The sequence below is a fragment of the Falco cherrug genome, chromosome 4 (assembly GCF_023634085.1).
Source record: "Falco cherrug isolate bFalChe1 chromosome 4, bFalChe1.pri, whole genome shotgun sequence".
Lineage (NCBI taxonomy): Eukaryota > Metazoa > Chordata > Aves > Falconiformes > Falconidae > Falco > Falco cherrug.
In genome coordinates, this window is record NC_073700.1 from 31175050 (window position 1) to 31191842 (window position 16793).

Genomic DNA, 16793 nt, shown 5'->3' on the forward strand with positions numbered 1-16793 from the left:
ATGAAGGCTGAGAGGAGCTGTGATTGCACAGGCAGATAAACACAAGGGAAGGAGAGGAGCTAGTTAAGCTAAAGGCCAGTGTTGATACCAGAACATGCAGATACAAACTACTCATGAATAAACTTCAGAGGGAAATGAGATGGAAGTGTCTTAAGTGCCAAAGCAGAGACTATGGACGAGCACTGGAGAGTCCACACAACCAGGCTGCTCTCGCACTGGCGTTTGACTGTAAAATAGGATTATAGGAGCAGGTCCCTCAAGATCACGCAACTGTGTTTTGTGATCTGGGAAGTCCTGCCTGTTGCCAAAAGCCCCTTTAATATTCTGGCAGGGGAAGGTTGCAGATCTGAGGAGGGCATATGTCTCGTTGAATGACTCCAAGAGTGGTTGTTGAGAGCTTTTGGAGTGGTGCTGATGACAGGAGGTTAAAGATGATCCTCAACAGTCTTTTATCAGTGCTTCCCTCTTGTTTTTGACACTGACGGATCACTGAGTTCCCTCTTTCATCAGGTTGGAGTTTCAGGTTCTGTACTAACTAGATCTCCCAGGTGGACTGGAAACACTGATTAAGATGGATAGAGTGAAAGCAAGTCCATTAAATTGTTAATAAAGAATATTACACACATACCTTAATCTGCAGCTAGCCTGACACTTTATAAAAGTACATTAGGATATAATCCAATTGAAGCCACAATATCGAGAACATCTTATCTCATCACAAATTGAAATTATATCATATTCCTCATTTCTTAAACTAAAAAGCTAAAACCTTTTAGTTTGCTCTCATATGCTTGTGTAAAACTTAATCAGTGGTTTTAACAACATTATTTTTCAATATGGGCCATTTCTGCTCTCATTTATTTACAAGAGAGAACTTCCTGGTAGGAGAAGTGATTCAATTTGCAGGAGGATACATCAAGCACTTAAGGATTTTGTAGGGATTGATTGATTATTTATCATGTTATCTTGCCTGGAGACGTCTGATATGCCTGTGCTTTTGCTATCTCTCATTCCACCTAATGCTCTTCCTTTGCGTCTCGCTCCCCTCCAGTGCTAAGGGCGCTCTTCCTGCGTGCGCGTGCCTGCACGGGTGTGTTGGAGGAAAAGGGGGTCAGGGAAGGCAAGGCTGAGGCTGTCTCTGTTGGGATGAAGACGCTGGACTGGGCAGATATGAGAGATTCATTTCACTGGAAGATAGCTCAGAGGTAAGAGAGGTTAAAGGGTGGTTTGCAATTCTGCTGGATTTTAACCGCAGGCTGCTGTGCTGCTCAGCCATAGGTCTTCAAGTGCATCAAACACGTCCTTCCGCACAGAGGAGGGAGCTGGGGCACAGAGAAGCTGTGTGGTTTGCTGGAAGTCCCCCCAGGAGCAGAAAACAGCCCTGAAGGGCTGTCAGCCCTGGCTGGTAGCTAGTCACCTTGGGCCACACTTTCTAGGGCAGCTGTAAACACCTTCCAGTTGCCTAGCGAAGCACTGGGTGATGTCTGGGTGCCTCTGTGGGACAACGTGTCCTGCTCAGCCGGGCTGTCCCAGTCATGCACTGTCAGTGGCTTGCCCAGGGCTCCTTGCAAAGCCACCGTTGTCCCTACACTTGTGATGAATCTAGTGACCCAAGAAGGCTGGGCTTGGGGTGCAGAGGGGAAGGGGCCACCTCTTCATGCTTAAAGGAAACAGCTGTCACAGCAGTCTCGCAGGTTGGGGGGTGCTAATTGTCGTCTGCTGCCTTGCTATGGCAGGAGGGTTCATTAGTAATGGCACGTCCTCCTCGGAGGTGTTGGAGCTGAGGCTAAAGGGGAGACACTCAAGTTCTCCATTTGAGGGGGGGGGGGGGGGTTGTCCCTGCAGGAGCCCTGTAAGAGAGCTGTGGCTTGAGCTTCGTCCTGAACGGTGGCTGCTCTGTGGTGCCGGGCATGAGTGGGTGAAGGAGGGGTGCTGCCCACGGGGGCTGTTGGCCTCACATCCCTGGTGGAGCTTTGGGGCACTGGATATAGCAAGACAGAAAACTTTTTTGATTTTAAGTAAGCAAATAATGATAGCAGGAACTCCAACCAAACCCTCAACTGTTTGGACCACAGTTGTCTTTCTGGCAGGGGGATGCACTGGGAACAAGGACATTCGAGGTTTATTCTTTTCACTGCTGTAGATTTTGGCAAATTGCTCTCCCTGCCATAGTTTTCTCTGAGCAGTTTGAGATCAGCTGGGTTTATTCTTTTATGAGTATTGGAGTGCAGGAGCTGCTCTCTTCTGGTGAAAATAAATACAGAAATCCTGAAGCACGACTCCAAAGAGAGACAAGCCTGTGAAAAAGTACCATGCTGGAAAGAGCGTACGTTTGGTTTGTCTTATTTTTCTTTTGCTTTCTGGGCTTTTAGGGTTCCTGTTGTAGGGATTGCACCAAGATGACAGACTAGAGAGGTCTGACAAATGGAAACACAATCCCCTGACTCCAGGAGCTCAGACTTAAATATCAACAAATACCTCAGGATGCACTTGTGAGTGCTGATGGAGCAGCTGACTCTGCGAGCGTGGAGGTGAACAACTCCAGAGCCCCGCAGAGCCCCGCAGTCCCGATTTGCTGAACCCAGTGGAATAAATTCCTGTATAAGATGATCCATGTGCATGGGCCCTCGCAGGATCAGGGCCAACGTTTGCAAAGTGCTGTGAGATGCTTGGATGAAAGGGACTACAGAAGCGCAAAGTATTACTTTTTCATGATTACTGCAATTGCTATCCTTGGGGCTGTCCAAATGTTGTTGTTCCAAGTGAAAATATAAAACCCTTTTGGCACGTTTCTTTTTTGCGTTGTGATAAATAGAAATGCAGGAGGGGAAAAAAAAATATCTCCTAACAGTGAGAGAAGGAAAGCAGTCCCTGTGCAATTTGTTACACATCTCATATGTCTCTGACTGCTAGCTGTAGAGATATTTAGAGGGAGTATTTAGCCAACCCAGTGCACAGCCTCTGGAGTACTGGCTTCTGCTTTGGTCCATGCTTGGTTGAACCTTTACAGCAGCTTTATGTTTTTTTGACACAGCATTTCAGGAGAGGTTTTGATTCTGGAAGATGCCAACTGCGCCAAGTAGGGCTAAGATGATTAATCAAATTATTTGAAAGGGTGTTCGCCAGAACTGGGAAGTGACCAGTCTCCATCCTAATCTCTGGATTGAGATGTCAAGCCGGCCTCCAGCTCAGAACACTGAGCTCGTCAGGAGGCAGAGGGTGGAAAGAAATCTCCAGCAGCGAACAGCCTGGCAGGGCTGCCTGTGGTGGGAAGGGAAGCTGGCCGTCAGGGGCTGTGGGGTGGTGCTGCTAGGGGGGGCTGGGTGAGGCTGGGGGGGGGTGTTGCACATCAGGCAGGCCAGATGAAGCTTCTCCAGCTGCTGCAGAGCAAGAAGAAGATGATGGTTGTGCCTCAAGCTGCCTTCCTCCCACTGGGCTGTGGGGAGGAGGGGTATGGCCAGGATGTGCTGCACTCCTGCAGCTCCTGGCTGGCCGTAGGTTATGGGCTCCTCTGCTCCCACTCTGATTTTAGGTCTTTGCTGAGCAGGATGGAGGAATGTGTGGCCTGGCATGGAAGAGACACAGGCACGAAGCAGTTTTGAACTTGGTGCCAGTGTCAGGTGCTTAGAGGAGCTGGGGCTTTGACTGAGGTCTTGCAGGGAATGGCTGAGGGTGGATGGCATGGGGCCACACTGACCAGGTGGCAGAGGGCTCTGTGTGGGATGAGCAAGGTGGTGGGGAGCAGGGACTCTGCTTCGACGATGTGCTTTTCTCTTCAGGGACCAGACGGGTTCATCACAGTAAGTGTTTGGATTTACTCATAGTTAAAGATGAAGCCAGAGCACCCAAGAAGGAGAAGGCACATGCTGTAGCAGCACAGCGTAGGGCAGCTGGGGCTGGGTTGGATGCTGTGGGGTTAAAAGGGAAGCCTTTTAACACATGGGGAAGAGTGACCCTCTGCTGTTCTCCTTCCCCACCTGCCCTGGGGCTTGTAGGCAGATGGGCTTTCCCCTGAGCCAGGGTGAGCACTTGGCACTGCTGCATAGGGAACTGCAGGTCTCAACTCTGCTGTGTGGCTGGCAGGGTGGCTAGTGTCTCTGCTTCTGCACGAGCCCCAGAGCATGCTGGTATCCCTCTGCAGCATGAGATGACAACACCTGGGGCATTTCATGGACCAATGACCTGAGCATCCTCACCTGAGCATCCTCACTACCTGCCCTCCCCGGCATGCTCGATGCTGCCTTCCTATCCACCACTCCGTTCCTCCTCAGCAAACACCTCTCACCATCTCGCCACTTCTCTTCCAGCACCAACGTGGGGGGCACTTGCCCTCGGCCGGAGCAGCGCCAGGGCCGTGGTTTGCAGGGGCCCCGCTCGCCATCTGCGCGGTGCGGTGCCGGCGGCCGCTGGCTCCCAGCCAGGCCATGGCGGGTCCAGCCGCTGGCAGCCCTCAGCCGCTTCACCGGGCACCCAGAGCCCGGTGCCCGTGGCACCACGGTCATGTGCGGCCATCAGCTGATGGGGAGGATGACTCAGCCAGCAGCTGTCGGGCCCCTAAAATAATGACAAAAACAATTAGCAGTCCAAGCAGTAGCCTCTCCTTAATTATCTCCTCCGAGTTTAATTAACTAGCTAAATTATCAGCAGTAATGTAGGCATTAATTATGTCAAATTACAGTGTAAAAATCACAAAGTGTGGAAAATGTCAATTCAGCTGTGCTCACCTGCCGGGCTGAGACAGCGCCGGTGACAGAGGCTCAGCCTGGCACAGGGGAAGGGGCTGCTCCCCATCCCCGGGGGATCAGGACCCCGCCACGGCAGCCTCGGTGGGGCCGGGGGGACGCCGATGCCGGCAGGAGCCGGTGGCAGGGTGTCGGTTGGGGGCTGCTGGGGGCCACCTGTATGGGTGCACGAGCAGGGAGGCGGGAGCATTTTGGCTCTGGCAGAGGGAGGGGAAGGAGTGTGGCTCCCCAAACCAGATGGCTTGGATGCTGAATTATTAAATTATGAATATTAATACAAATCAGACACGGAAGAGGTAATAATTTTGCTGCCCTACAGAAATAATTAACATAATTTTGATAAATTACATGATAAGAGAATCTCAAAATTGAGGTAGATTTATCTTAATTAATATCTTGGACTTGCTCCGAAAGGTAAATTGTTCCATTGGGGACCGGGGAAGGGTGAAGAAGGAGCCCCTGTATCCCAGAGCTGGACCCTTCTTGGGGTTAGCACGTGGGGGGCAAATGGGGCAGCCTCCCTAGACTGCACCCCAGCCCTGGCTCAGCCACACAGCGGGGAGCGATGTTGGGGTTATTCCCCCACACACAGGGACACCAAATGACTTATTTCAGGTTGCGTGGGTTGGTCAGAGAGCGGAGGTTTGAGCTGGCATCTCCAAACTCCCATATACCCAGTGCCACCCCCCACTGGGCTCTGGCAGGGGCTTCACCGTGTCTCCGTGCAGGCAGGGCTGGGCGTGCGCCGAGGCCCAAGCCCGTGGGATAAATGGCTTCACCAGAAACTGCTGCCCAAGTGCCCCTTGACTTCACGTCGGGTGCCTCTGTACATCGTGACACATGTGCCTGTTGGTTCCATCCATCTGTGTCATGGCACACGAGGGGCTTAGGGGCTTCTTGCTTTTGCAACTCATGCAGTAACTTGGGTGTCTTTCCTCATCCGTTTCTAGCCCAGGGCTGGGTGTGTAAAACATCACATGCTCCCTGTGCTTGCACAAGCATGGTTTGTAATGGTTCTGGTGTATCCTTAACACCTCCACCCACGCCCTGGAGGGGAGCACGCTGCAGGGGCATGCAGATGTTCCCTCCTGGGGCCTGCGGAGCCATGTCCATGCTGCACATCTCTGACAGCACCACTCCAAGGGACTGGGGCAGGGCTGCATCCCAGGCAGGTGGAGACACACCGGGCACGTACAGTGTGTTTGTTTTCTGCAGGTGAACCACCAAGAGTTGTGAGTGGCTGAACCAAAGTCAGTGGGGACATCCCAGGGTGGGAGTTAACCTGGAAGCGAAGGGGATGTTCAGTTATCGAGTGATTTGCTTCACCATCCATCATCGTGGTGTTGGGCTGCTTTGCCACTGCCCCACATTGTTTTCCTTCAGCTCGTGTGACTCCAAAGAAGCCCGTGTCCCTCTCCAAGTGTGCGTGCGATGAAGGCAGTGCCCTTCCCCTTTGCTGTGCCACAATTATTGCCGGGCTTTTTGTCTTGGTGCTGCTGCTGGTCATCAGCACAGCCTGCAAAGGTGAAAAAAAAAAGAAAGGGAGTATAGATGGGGTGTGGAGATTGTTTTATATTGCATAAAATTTTTCACTCATATCCCAGAGTCAGCCCGGGGAGCATAACCTTACATCTTGAGCAGAGGTGCAGCATGGTGCAGAGCAGACTCAGAAGCAGTGGACAACCCCAGGCAAAGGCAATGCATATGCTGGTAAGGATATGTGTATGGAGATATCGACAGCTTGTGGCATCAAAACTGCAACTCAAATTAAAGGGCTAATTGTAAAATTAAAAGAAACTATGCTTTACTATGACATACTTGCAGTACCAGTTCAAGCAATCTAGCAGAAGACGCTATCTGCGCAGTAATGGTGTCCATTTGAATGTCCGGAGTGGTAGCTCCACTGCAGTTATGTCAGTAGCCTGGTTATGTTTCAAGTATGTGTCTGCCGAAAAGCATATAGCTCGGTTACTTGATGTATTTCTGACATGGGTGAGCGGGAGGAGTGTGAAGAGCAGCCAGGAGAGGCTGTTCTCAGAGGAGGCTTCAGCCTTGGTCTCGAGCTTGAGAGGTTTTTAGATTCACAACCATGCGTTTGCCAGCTTAATTGGCAAAAGCTTTAATTTTTCAGAAGGGTTAGAAATCTTGTTGATCTGTTCCCACTGGCAGGATTTAAAGTCTCAAACACTTTCCTTTTTCAAAGAGCTGTACAAATGTTAACTAATACAGCCCCAGTTAAGCATAATCTGCAGATGGGGAAACAGAGTCACATGCTGCACAAGTCCCTTAGCCTGGACAGGGGTGTTGCTGAGTCCCCATCCTGTGCTTGTTTCATCCAGAAAGTGCTGTCATCTCTTCCAAGACTTCCCTGCTCCACCTGATCCCCCAGCCTTGCTACTGTAAAACCAACCTGTGTTTCATGGGTTTTTGCTGGGCAGAAAATAAAGAGAATAAAATCCCAAAGCCACTGACTGACGTGATGCCAAGGCACAGGCCGGAAGCAGAGACTTGTCGTGACGTGGCAGCATTGGTGCATCCTGGTATGATAGGAGATGGTGCCCAGGATAATAAGGGATATTCCTGGGTCATACAAGGAGCAGGAGGAACCAGTATCATCAGTATCATTCATGGGAAATACACGACAGGAGAGCCTTTGCCTTACTGGGAGCTTTTCCATGCGACCAAGTGCTGCAGCCACAGGTTATGTGTTTTTGAGGACAGCCAGTGCTGTTATGAAGCATGCAGGCCAGCACCACGGCCACCCTGACACCCCTTCTGCTCCCCACCCAGCTCGCAGGGTGGCAGAAGAAGAGAGGTTTACCTGGGGGTTCCTTCTTGCGTGGACCCCATCCGACTGACCGTCCCTGCAGCTGGAGCTGTCGGCAGCCCCAGCAGCCAAGAGGGATGCGAAGCCATGTGTCTGGACGGTGCTGGAAATCCTGTTCAAACAAGGGCACCCCGCTGAGGGGCACTGAATGTGGCTCCGTGCCACCCGCCACCTCGGCTGGGTCCTGCCGACCCTTGTCCAGGTTCAATGGCCACCCAGCACCCACCGCAGCTGGCTGAGCATCCCCTCCTCACACGCATACTGATGGGTGCCCAGCTCCCGCGGCAGGGCAGCTGCACCTTGGGGCTTGTATCTACACACATCCAGCTATTTTCCTTGCAACAGCAAGTTAGAGCCTGGGCTCTGCTGTTGCAGGAATACCCCGTCTGCACCATGCCACGCAGCCCCAGCAGCGTTTTTTGGCCAGCAAGCCTCACGCTGTGCTTAGATATATGCATGCACACATGCACAGGCGGATGGAGGGGCACCAACACCCGCTGCATCCAACAATTCAATTTGAGTCCAGCCTTAACCCCTTCACTGCTGCAGGAGGTGTATCCTGGGGCTCGGTCCCGTCAGGAGGAGGGAGGACACGCTGCCAGTGGTGCTTTGATGGAGCTGTCGAGATGGGAGGGATGTAGCTGGCCCCGAGGGGACCAAATTGGTCAGTTGTGTCTGAGGTAGGGGGTGGAGAAAGAAAACTGAAGCCCAGTGTAATGTAGGGCACAAAGGAGGGATTTTGGGAGGTCTGGGTGGAAGGAAGGTTGGATGGAGAGTGGGGCTGGCCAGTCCCCTCGCTTCAGGCAGCAAACCCTGTAGGAGGGGGTGCAGAAGGGGAGGAAACTGAGGCAGGGAATAGGTGGACACACACAGAGGGGACAGTTGATGAGCCCTGCTTCTGCAGAGCAGGGACAGAGTGTGGGGGTGAAGGGCATCTGTATGGAGGGAGGAAGCCAGGCTGGGACAGCAGGAGAGCGCAGGAGCTGCCTCTACACCTGCACACACATGGATGTGAGCGAAATGTTCCCACCTGGGAGAGCACATCCATGATGTGCTGGAAACCTGGAAAGCTGGTGGAAACCTCACCCTTACCCTCCCCTCGCAGCCTCCCCTCTGCTGGGGCTAAAGGTGGGAACACCAGCTCTGCTTCTGCCTTTTGCGCTTGCTATTTCCACTTTGTTTCAGGTTTCTCCTCTGTTGGGACTTTGGGCCTTCCTGTTCCCCAGTAATTACATAATTACTTCACAACATGCTGCAGGAATAGTCGAGGAGACGGCTACAGCTAGCACAACAATGGTGACAAGTAAAACATTAATTTCTGGAGTTCTTTTAATTAATTCATCAGGAATCGTGCTGTGCGGGATGATTACGTTAAAGTGTTTAATTACAAATTTATATGTAATGATGCACTTTAATTACTTTGGACTGGTACAATATTATTGGGCCCTTTTCCCAAGATTCCTGGCACTGGGTTTGGGCTGCACATAAGCAGTGCCATGGATGCTTGTGCCTCTAAATTATTTACATGGCATGGGAGAAATCCGGTCCTGATTGATGAGAGCAAATTCCCCCCTTAGCTGAATGGGAGCGAGGGCCATGGGGAATCCGGAGAAGGAAGGTCAGCATGGCATGTGTGTATCAGGCAGAACATCAGGGCATTTTTTGTTGGAAGAATCGAGGTTAATCTGGTGGAAACTGAAGTGATAGAGCGCCAGGCGCGATAAATATTTATCAAAGGGACTGGTGTCAGGATTCCGGTTCATCGACACAGATATGTCCCGGATGGATCTCACGAAGCAGCATGAGATGCTGCTGCAAACAGCCCTCGCCAAGCACGTAGAGTGGTTTTCTCCAGCTCCACTCCTTTTGCTTGTCCCCCTTTCCTTTGTCTTGCCTGTCTTTGTGTGCACGTGTGTGAGTGTATGCACGCTCATTTTCTTTCCCTTTAGGCTCCCATTCTCCCCTCGTCCCATCTCTATTTGCCTCCGTGCATGGGGAGCATCTGTCATTCTTCTTGCTCCTTTGTCAGTGTCCTCCCAGGCTAGACGGACCCCAGGGGGGCAGCCACACTGTTATAAAGGCCTGTGAGCTGAAGAGCTTCAAGTTAGGTTTAAGGTCAGCCTGTCTTGAAGCTGCTCTACATGCAAAATGATCAGTTATGTAGTGCAGAATCTGTGCGTGTTTGTGTATCTATCTGTCTATCTGTGCTGCACAGAGCAATCTGCAGGGCAGGTACTGCCTCGCTGTCGTGGGTTCACAGCCTCTGGTGCACAAGGATCTCGCAAAACCTGTTTTGTTTTGCTTGAGTTTGGAGAACAGGATCTGGCAAGGAAGAAATCAGACAACTTCCTCTTCAAGAGCAAGGAAAAGAGAAACCAGCATCAGATTTGTTACCCTGATGGATCCCGGTGGATGCACCAGTGAGGTTTGGTGTAGTGTCGCTGACATTTGTCTTGCAGTGGGTTTGTGTCAGTATAACTGTGACCAGAATGTGCTGGCAAGTAGCAGCAAATGGACCCTGTGAAATGCTCTGCTCCACTGCAGCCAGGACTTTGCATGCTTATTTCTTGTGCAGTTGCACAGATGATGCACTGCTTTGTCTAGGGCTGCAGGGTCCCGAGGTCCAAGCAGTTTAGTTGTGTTCCTTGGCTTTGAACACACAGAAAAAGTCACTCGCAGAAGCTGATGTCATACCATTTCTGTGTGAGGGTGCAGGTTGCTTTTATGGGTGAGTTGGTTTCTGGTGGATCTGGCTAGGAAGAAATAGGAGTTTTCCCGGGAGACAGCAGAAGTGCCGGGGCAGAGACAGGTGACAGCCCTCATGGCCAGCACCCGTTGCCTGCTCTCCAGAGCACCGGAGATCAGCGGCTGCTTTGCTGCAGTTGAATTGAGCTTCAGACCTCTACGGTGGGCACTGCAGCCATCTCATCTCCACACAGACAGACAGATTGAGCTTCAGAGCTTCGCCTTGAAGCTGGGCCCCGGCAGCTTCAGTGACTTCACCTCCTGGGGTGTCAGCAGTGGCAGACTGTGTTGACTTTGCCTTCATTAATTCTCAGACCAAGTCTTTATGGAATTGTAGCTATTTTTTTTCATCTCCTCATCTAGTCTTCTCTCTCCTGCCTCTTCCCACCTTCCCTTGATCCTTCTTGAGCTGCTTTGCCATGTCAAAGCTGTATTTCATGACAGCAGTCCTATAAAGGTCTCCCTTACTGGGTAAGCCATAGGTGAGCCCAGGTTTGGATGGGTAATTCTGGGGAGATGCCATGGGGGAAGAAGGTTGGCACATGGACCAGGAGCATCCAACAGCAAGCAGAACAGGGGAGATAACAGAGGGGAACAGAGCCCCTGTCTGCTCAGCTCTAGACCCAGAACATCTCTTTGCCTGCAGAAATGGAGTAAAACCAGATCTTTTGTTAATCTCTGGGTGGCTGCTGCCTGGAGGCATGTAGCTCAGATGATGTCCAGTGAAAGCCTCGGGAATATTAGTTGCAATTTGGTCTATGGCCATGGAAAGCTTCATGAGGAAAGACCAACACAGCTCCTACAGGGCTTAGATGGGCAGGAGAGCTCATTGCCAGGGTGACTGGGCATGAAACTAAATGGAGAAGGGTATGGGCCTACTGGGTCCCATCTGAAGCACTTGGTGTTCATCTGCTGGATGATCAGATCATCAATATGTGCAAAAATGGTGGCAAAACAGGGGGCTGTAAGGAGCTGGTTCCCCATATGAGAGCTCACAAGCCAACACTGTCCATGCTTGTGCTGTTGGCTGGGTGCAGCTCCTGGGGATGTTTGTTACCTTCTGAAAGGTGTCAGGGCTGTTACAAGAGGCGATGTAGCTCTTTTGCCACTAGCAGGGATGGCAGAGGGGTTTGGACACCCTCCTGGCAGAGCAGGCAGCGCCTGGTCTGGCTGACACAGACCTGCAGCACAGGAAGGCTGTGGCAGCCCTGGTGGATCATTTCCTAGTATTCCAGATTTGCATCCAAGCCTTCCTTTGAGCTCCTGGCAGTCACCACTCACTGAAGATGGAAAGGAGCATGATGACCGTATACTCCAGTAAGACATAATGCAGGGCACGTGGGATAAACCCTTGCAGTGCACCATGCCTACCCCTGGCAAGCAGGCTAACAACTGCTGAGCGAGAGAGGTCCTGCTGAAGTGAGGCCATTCACATGGGCTTCACGTGGGCTTCACATGGGTAAGCAAGCTGGAAAGAGTCCCACCGGGAGCCAAAATATGCATCGCCCTGCTGACTCACAACAGCTGCTGCTCCTGATGATGTTATAGCTGAGGTGAGGGGAGAAATCCCCTTTTTTTCCATGGGAAGACAGGGTGGTTGCAAGCCCAGCTCATACTAGAAAGTTTTGCCCTCTGCATACCCCCTTGCGTGGTGGCCAGGCTTTGCAGAGGCTGTCCCAGCAGGTGGAAATGGTCCCTCGCTGCATGCAGAGGGGAGCGAAGCACTTCTCCCCCACAGGCTCCCCGTGCTCCTTTGCAAATGTGCTCACAAGATAAAGCTGCATTGTGGCAGGGAGCAGGGAGTGCTGGGCTTCCCAGTGAGTGCAGAAGTGCTTCTTGCTGCAGCTCGAGTGTTTCCAAGCCGGAGCTGGTCACAGCATTCGGCATTGCACGTGCTGGGTCACGCAAGCATTTTCCTGGCAGTCTTCAGAGAGAAGGGGGTTGTGAGCAGTGGCAGAACCTGGGCTTTCCTGGAGGGGGGGAGACAGGGGGCTGCAATCAAAGTACAGGTAAAATGTGTGAGCATCAGGAAGAGCAAACCAAATGGACTCACGTGTTTGTAGTAGCCATAGACTCTGCATGATGGAGTTTGTTAGACTGGCACGCAAGCTTCAGATGTCCCTTTTTCTTTTTTTTAATTCACTTTGACATTACTCCAGACATCTAGAAAGGGTTTTAGTGCTGGTACTTACTGTGGGAGAAGATGGGGTGCTGTGCGCACACCTTCCTCTCCCAGGTGCATGGTGCCAGTCAGAGGCACAGGGCAGCTTTCCAGGGCAGCCCCCTCCGAGCAGAGAGATTCATTCTGCCATCTATAAATCCCGTTTGTGGCTTTTCTGCTGCCTGCACTGGGCTGGTTCAGGTGCTGGAAGCAAGAGGCTGCTGCCTCGCCGCGATGTGTTGGTGCCCCACGCACTGCACTGGGGAGGGCTTCCCTCGGTGCCGAGGAGCCTCCCGATGCCAGCTCCCCACTGATGCTGGAGGGGGCAGGGGCTCCTGGGGGGGATGGGAGATGGTGTTTTAATGCAGCTGAGGGTTGCCAAAGGCTCCCCTTTGCATGGGGTCAGGCTCCCAGCAAGAAACCCCCCTTAGCCCCCAGGTCCCTTCTCTGAGCCTGTCCCCAGCGGCGTTGCAGCACCTCAGCCATGCCGAGCGTGGCTGGCACCATCCGTCCATCCAGGCTGCCGGCGCAGGGAATGGCTCCTCGGGTGGCAGGCCTGCCAAGGCCAGATGGTGTTTGTGAGTGGTGCCAGGTCCCAGCTGAGCGCTGCCCGGCGAGACGCTCGCAGAAGCTGCCGCCGCAGCCGGCGCTGCCAAACCCGCGGCATATGCTGCGCTCTGCCCTACACCTGCCGATGGGCAGCCTCCGCGCGCTGCTCGCGTGGCGCCGGCGTGAAGGAAGGAGGAAAAGCGGCAGCCCCATCTGGAAGGAATTTAGTGGATGAACGAGGGCAGTGAAACCCCAAAATGAAAAAATAAATAATAATAAAAAAAGAAGATGGTGCAAAGGGAGACGCAGCCACCCTGGTAAGGTCGTGGGGTGCAGCAGGCGAGGGCTGAGCGGTACCCAGGGGGGGTGGTGCATGGGCACAGGGTGGCTGGGCCATGTTCCCTTTGCACGGGGACCCCCATTCACAGCAGAATCCCCCTTTCCCTGTGCACGGCCCAGGGCCAGCTGCCTGTCCCTGTCCCCACCAGCCCCAGCAAAAGGTGCTGGGAAACTGTTGGGGGACTTCTCCTTCTCAGGAGCAAACCCCAAATGATCATGAGAAAAATTGATGGGAGGATACACTTTCTGTCTATTTTGAATTTACTTTGGAAAACTGTACGCACTCAGGGCTCAGGTCTGTAATTTATTGAAAGGAACCAGACTGGAAACCAGCTTCATACTGTGAGTAATTTCTAGCATCACTGTAATCTATCACCGGGAGACAGGGCACTTTGTTTCTCTGAAAAATTATTTTTATAGTTGGCTTAGTAACAACAACAATTATTATTATTAATATTAATAACTACTTGTGTAAGGCCTTCCATGCGTGGTTTAGAAAGCATTTTGCACATGGGTCAATAGGTGTTAGCTGCATCTCACGGGAAGGGAAACCAAGGCACAGATTTGGCCGATGCCTTATTTAGGTTCACCCTAGTGTGCAGCATCCTCACTCCTAAAATACAGCTTGGACCACTGGATGCTGCTGCCCTTTGTGTATTTCTAAAATATTTGAGGGGTTAATAGTGACGAAGGAGAAGATCAGTCAATACTTTCTTTAAAATTTGGGTCTATTTGAGTTCACAAAATCATTAAGAAAAATCCAGAAATAGCCCTTGCCATGCCATGGTAGCTAGAGCTGATGTCTCCCACTTGCTCCAGCTCATCCCCTGGGAGAGCACGGAAACAAGCACATCTTAGCTCAGAAATAGTGACTCAAACATTTCTTCCACTTAGTTGTCATGTAAGGGAAGCAGAAGATTTTAGAAGCCTTTGATTTCCCCCAGGCTGGCTCGCCAGTGTCTGGCCTGTGGCCACTGAGGCCCCAACACCATCGTCTCAAGCCCAAGGACAGCTGCCTGGATGTGAAAAGCAGGATCCATCCCCAGCAGCAGCGGTGCCAGGGCTGAGATCCGTACCCGTCCGTAACTCCGTGCTGCCAAGCTCACCAGCTTGGCTTATTAAACAACGAGGTGCCATTTCACAGGGATCTCCCCAGTCTCACTTTCCAGAGTGCAAAAATGCAGTTTCTGGGTAGAAAGCAGCAAAGACCTGCTGCTGAGAACACCCCGAGCACTGGGGATGGGGGGAAAGCCCCCAGCCCGGCTCCTGGGGCAGACAGATGTGGATGGGGACACCTCAACAGCACCCTCTCTCATCCTCATGCAAACTAAACATGGTTGTTCTGGACACGTGTGAACTTACTGTAATTTAGAGAGTGAAACTACTCCAGGTGATAATTGCATTCTTTTGTGGAAGTGGGGTAAACTTTCTATCCATACATCGTTCAAGACAGTATTTTATCTGTAATGAGGAAGCTCTTCAGCTGAACTTTATCCCTGTCTCTATTCACTTCTTGCTTGGTAGCAAGAATAATAATATTTAACATTTATGGAGCACTTTACATCTTCGAAGTCCATTTGCAGGTATTAACTAACGAAGCCTTGGGGTTGTTCCCATGAGGTGGAGGGGCATGGCGGTGTAACCTGCATTTGCAGGTAGAAAATTCAAGGCAGGAGAGGAGGTAGGGCAGGTCCAACATCCTTCAGTGCCTTGCTGTGGCCCACCATCTCTGGGTTCGCTTGCAAAATGTTCACCTCCAGTAAGAATAATGGATACAAAAAACCAACAAAAAAATCTTCCTTATTTTTTTCCAATTAGGAATTTGAGCTTTCTTTTGGCATTTTTTCTTTATGTCTTTAATGCAATCAGAAATGTTCGGAGCAGAGCCATGTTCCTTAATCCTGTACAGCAGTAATATAATCTGCATTTGTTCAGAGTCATTCAACCTGAATCATCCCTGAGCACTGAAGCTGACGTACGAGCAATGCACGGCAATAAATCCACCCACCACCTCGGTGTAGGTGCTTCCAGTTAAAACACAGCGAGACAGCCCAGGCGCAGGTGGGGAAGGGCAAGGACACTCACTCCTTTACCCAGGAGCACATCAAACTAAAGCCTTTTCGGAAGATGCCCATTTCTGCTCCGTTTGCTGTGCCAAAGCGGGATGTCTAGGATTTACTGTGCAGGTATGTGAGCCCTGGACACATCTTGCCTGTGCTGTCTGTCTGTCTGGGGGTTCTGGACATTGGCAGTTCCAGCAGGCTCAGGCAGCATCTGCGTATTCCTGAAAAATTCCCCTCGTCCACACGGAAAAAAAATCCAGGAAGGTGTGTTGTAAGCGACATGGCGCACGGTGGTGGTGGTTGTAGTTAATTATCCAGTATCCCAGTGGGACTGAGCTGTCACCGTCAATGCTGGAGAAGCAGAGCCATGGGGAGGGCAGTGCCACGGCCCCGCTCGCACGCAACGCCAGGCATCAGATGGAAAAGCAAAGTGTTTCGGCTGCCAGACCCATCATCTCTGCCTGCAGAAGTTAGAGAGGAGGGCAGGCAGCAGCTTGCAGAAACCCAGGGTGCACGTAACATTTCCCCCCCCCCAGTTTTCTTCCGTTTCCCAGGACTTTCGAGGGTTTTGCTCCATTGCAGGGTGAGGAAGCCAACAGATGGCACTGTGCTGTTTCTGGAGAAGCCCGGCCTTGCTGGAGGCCAGGCACGGGATGCCCGAAGGCTGGAGAAGCATTGCTCTTCAGGGAAGTTTCTCCCCGTGCAAAGGCACAGGCAAAGCTCCCCGTGGCCCTTGGTCCACCCTGAGCTGCTGCTTTGGCCCAAAGCACGTCGCAAAGCAGATATGCTTGTACGCGACTTCAGGACGGTATCTGTTATCCAGAAAACAGGATGCAAAACTATTCTCCAAACCAGGTCAGTGTTAGAAAAGCTCAAACTCCCATCGATAGCGTTTTCCTCCCTGCATCCTCCACGGTGGGTACAGACAGATCAGACCCCCTTGGTGCTGTGCTGGTACCCGGCTGAGGAAATTGATTGTGGGGAGCTGATTATTTTGGCAGGAGGTGCAGGGCTCCCTGGGAGGGTGGCTGGGTCAGCCGGTGGCCCTCATCTGGAGTTTAACTTTAGCCCCGGGGGTTCCTGCCGTTCAGGACCGGCAGAGCAGAGGTGAGGGATGGAGTGATGCTGAGGCTCGTTCCTGGCAGTAAACCCCTGCCTGTTCTTTTCATCAAGCCTCCCCTGTGTAAGAGTGGCCTTTATTTACATATCTCACAGGTTTGCACTTGCTGCTGTAGGAGCAGGGAGATGTTCACGGCTCCAGCCATGGGTTTGTGCCTCATAGCAGCGTTGCATGGGTGGTTTGGTGTGAGTTATCCACACCACTGAAAATGTGCCTGTTTTCCAAGCTGAATCTGCAACTTGTTTCC

General features: G+C 51.9%; 1 protein-coding gene across 2 annotated transcripts in view; it reads left to right on the forward strand.

The window, feature by feature from the left end:
* Positions 1–2787, forward strand: part of MICALL2 (MICAL like 2) — a 35959-nt gene extending 33172 nt beyond the window's left edge. For both annotated transcript variants that reach the window (XR_008732057.1, XR_008732058.1), the window contains 2 exons: positions 1052–1205; positions 2373–2787. The gene's annotated coding sequence lies outside the window, so the exon portion shown is untranslated. The remainder of the gene's footprint in view (positions 1–1051; positions 1206–2372) is intronic.
* The last annotated feature ends 14006 nt before the right edge of the window (positions 2788–16793 follow it).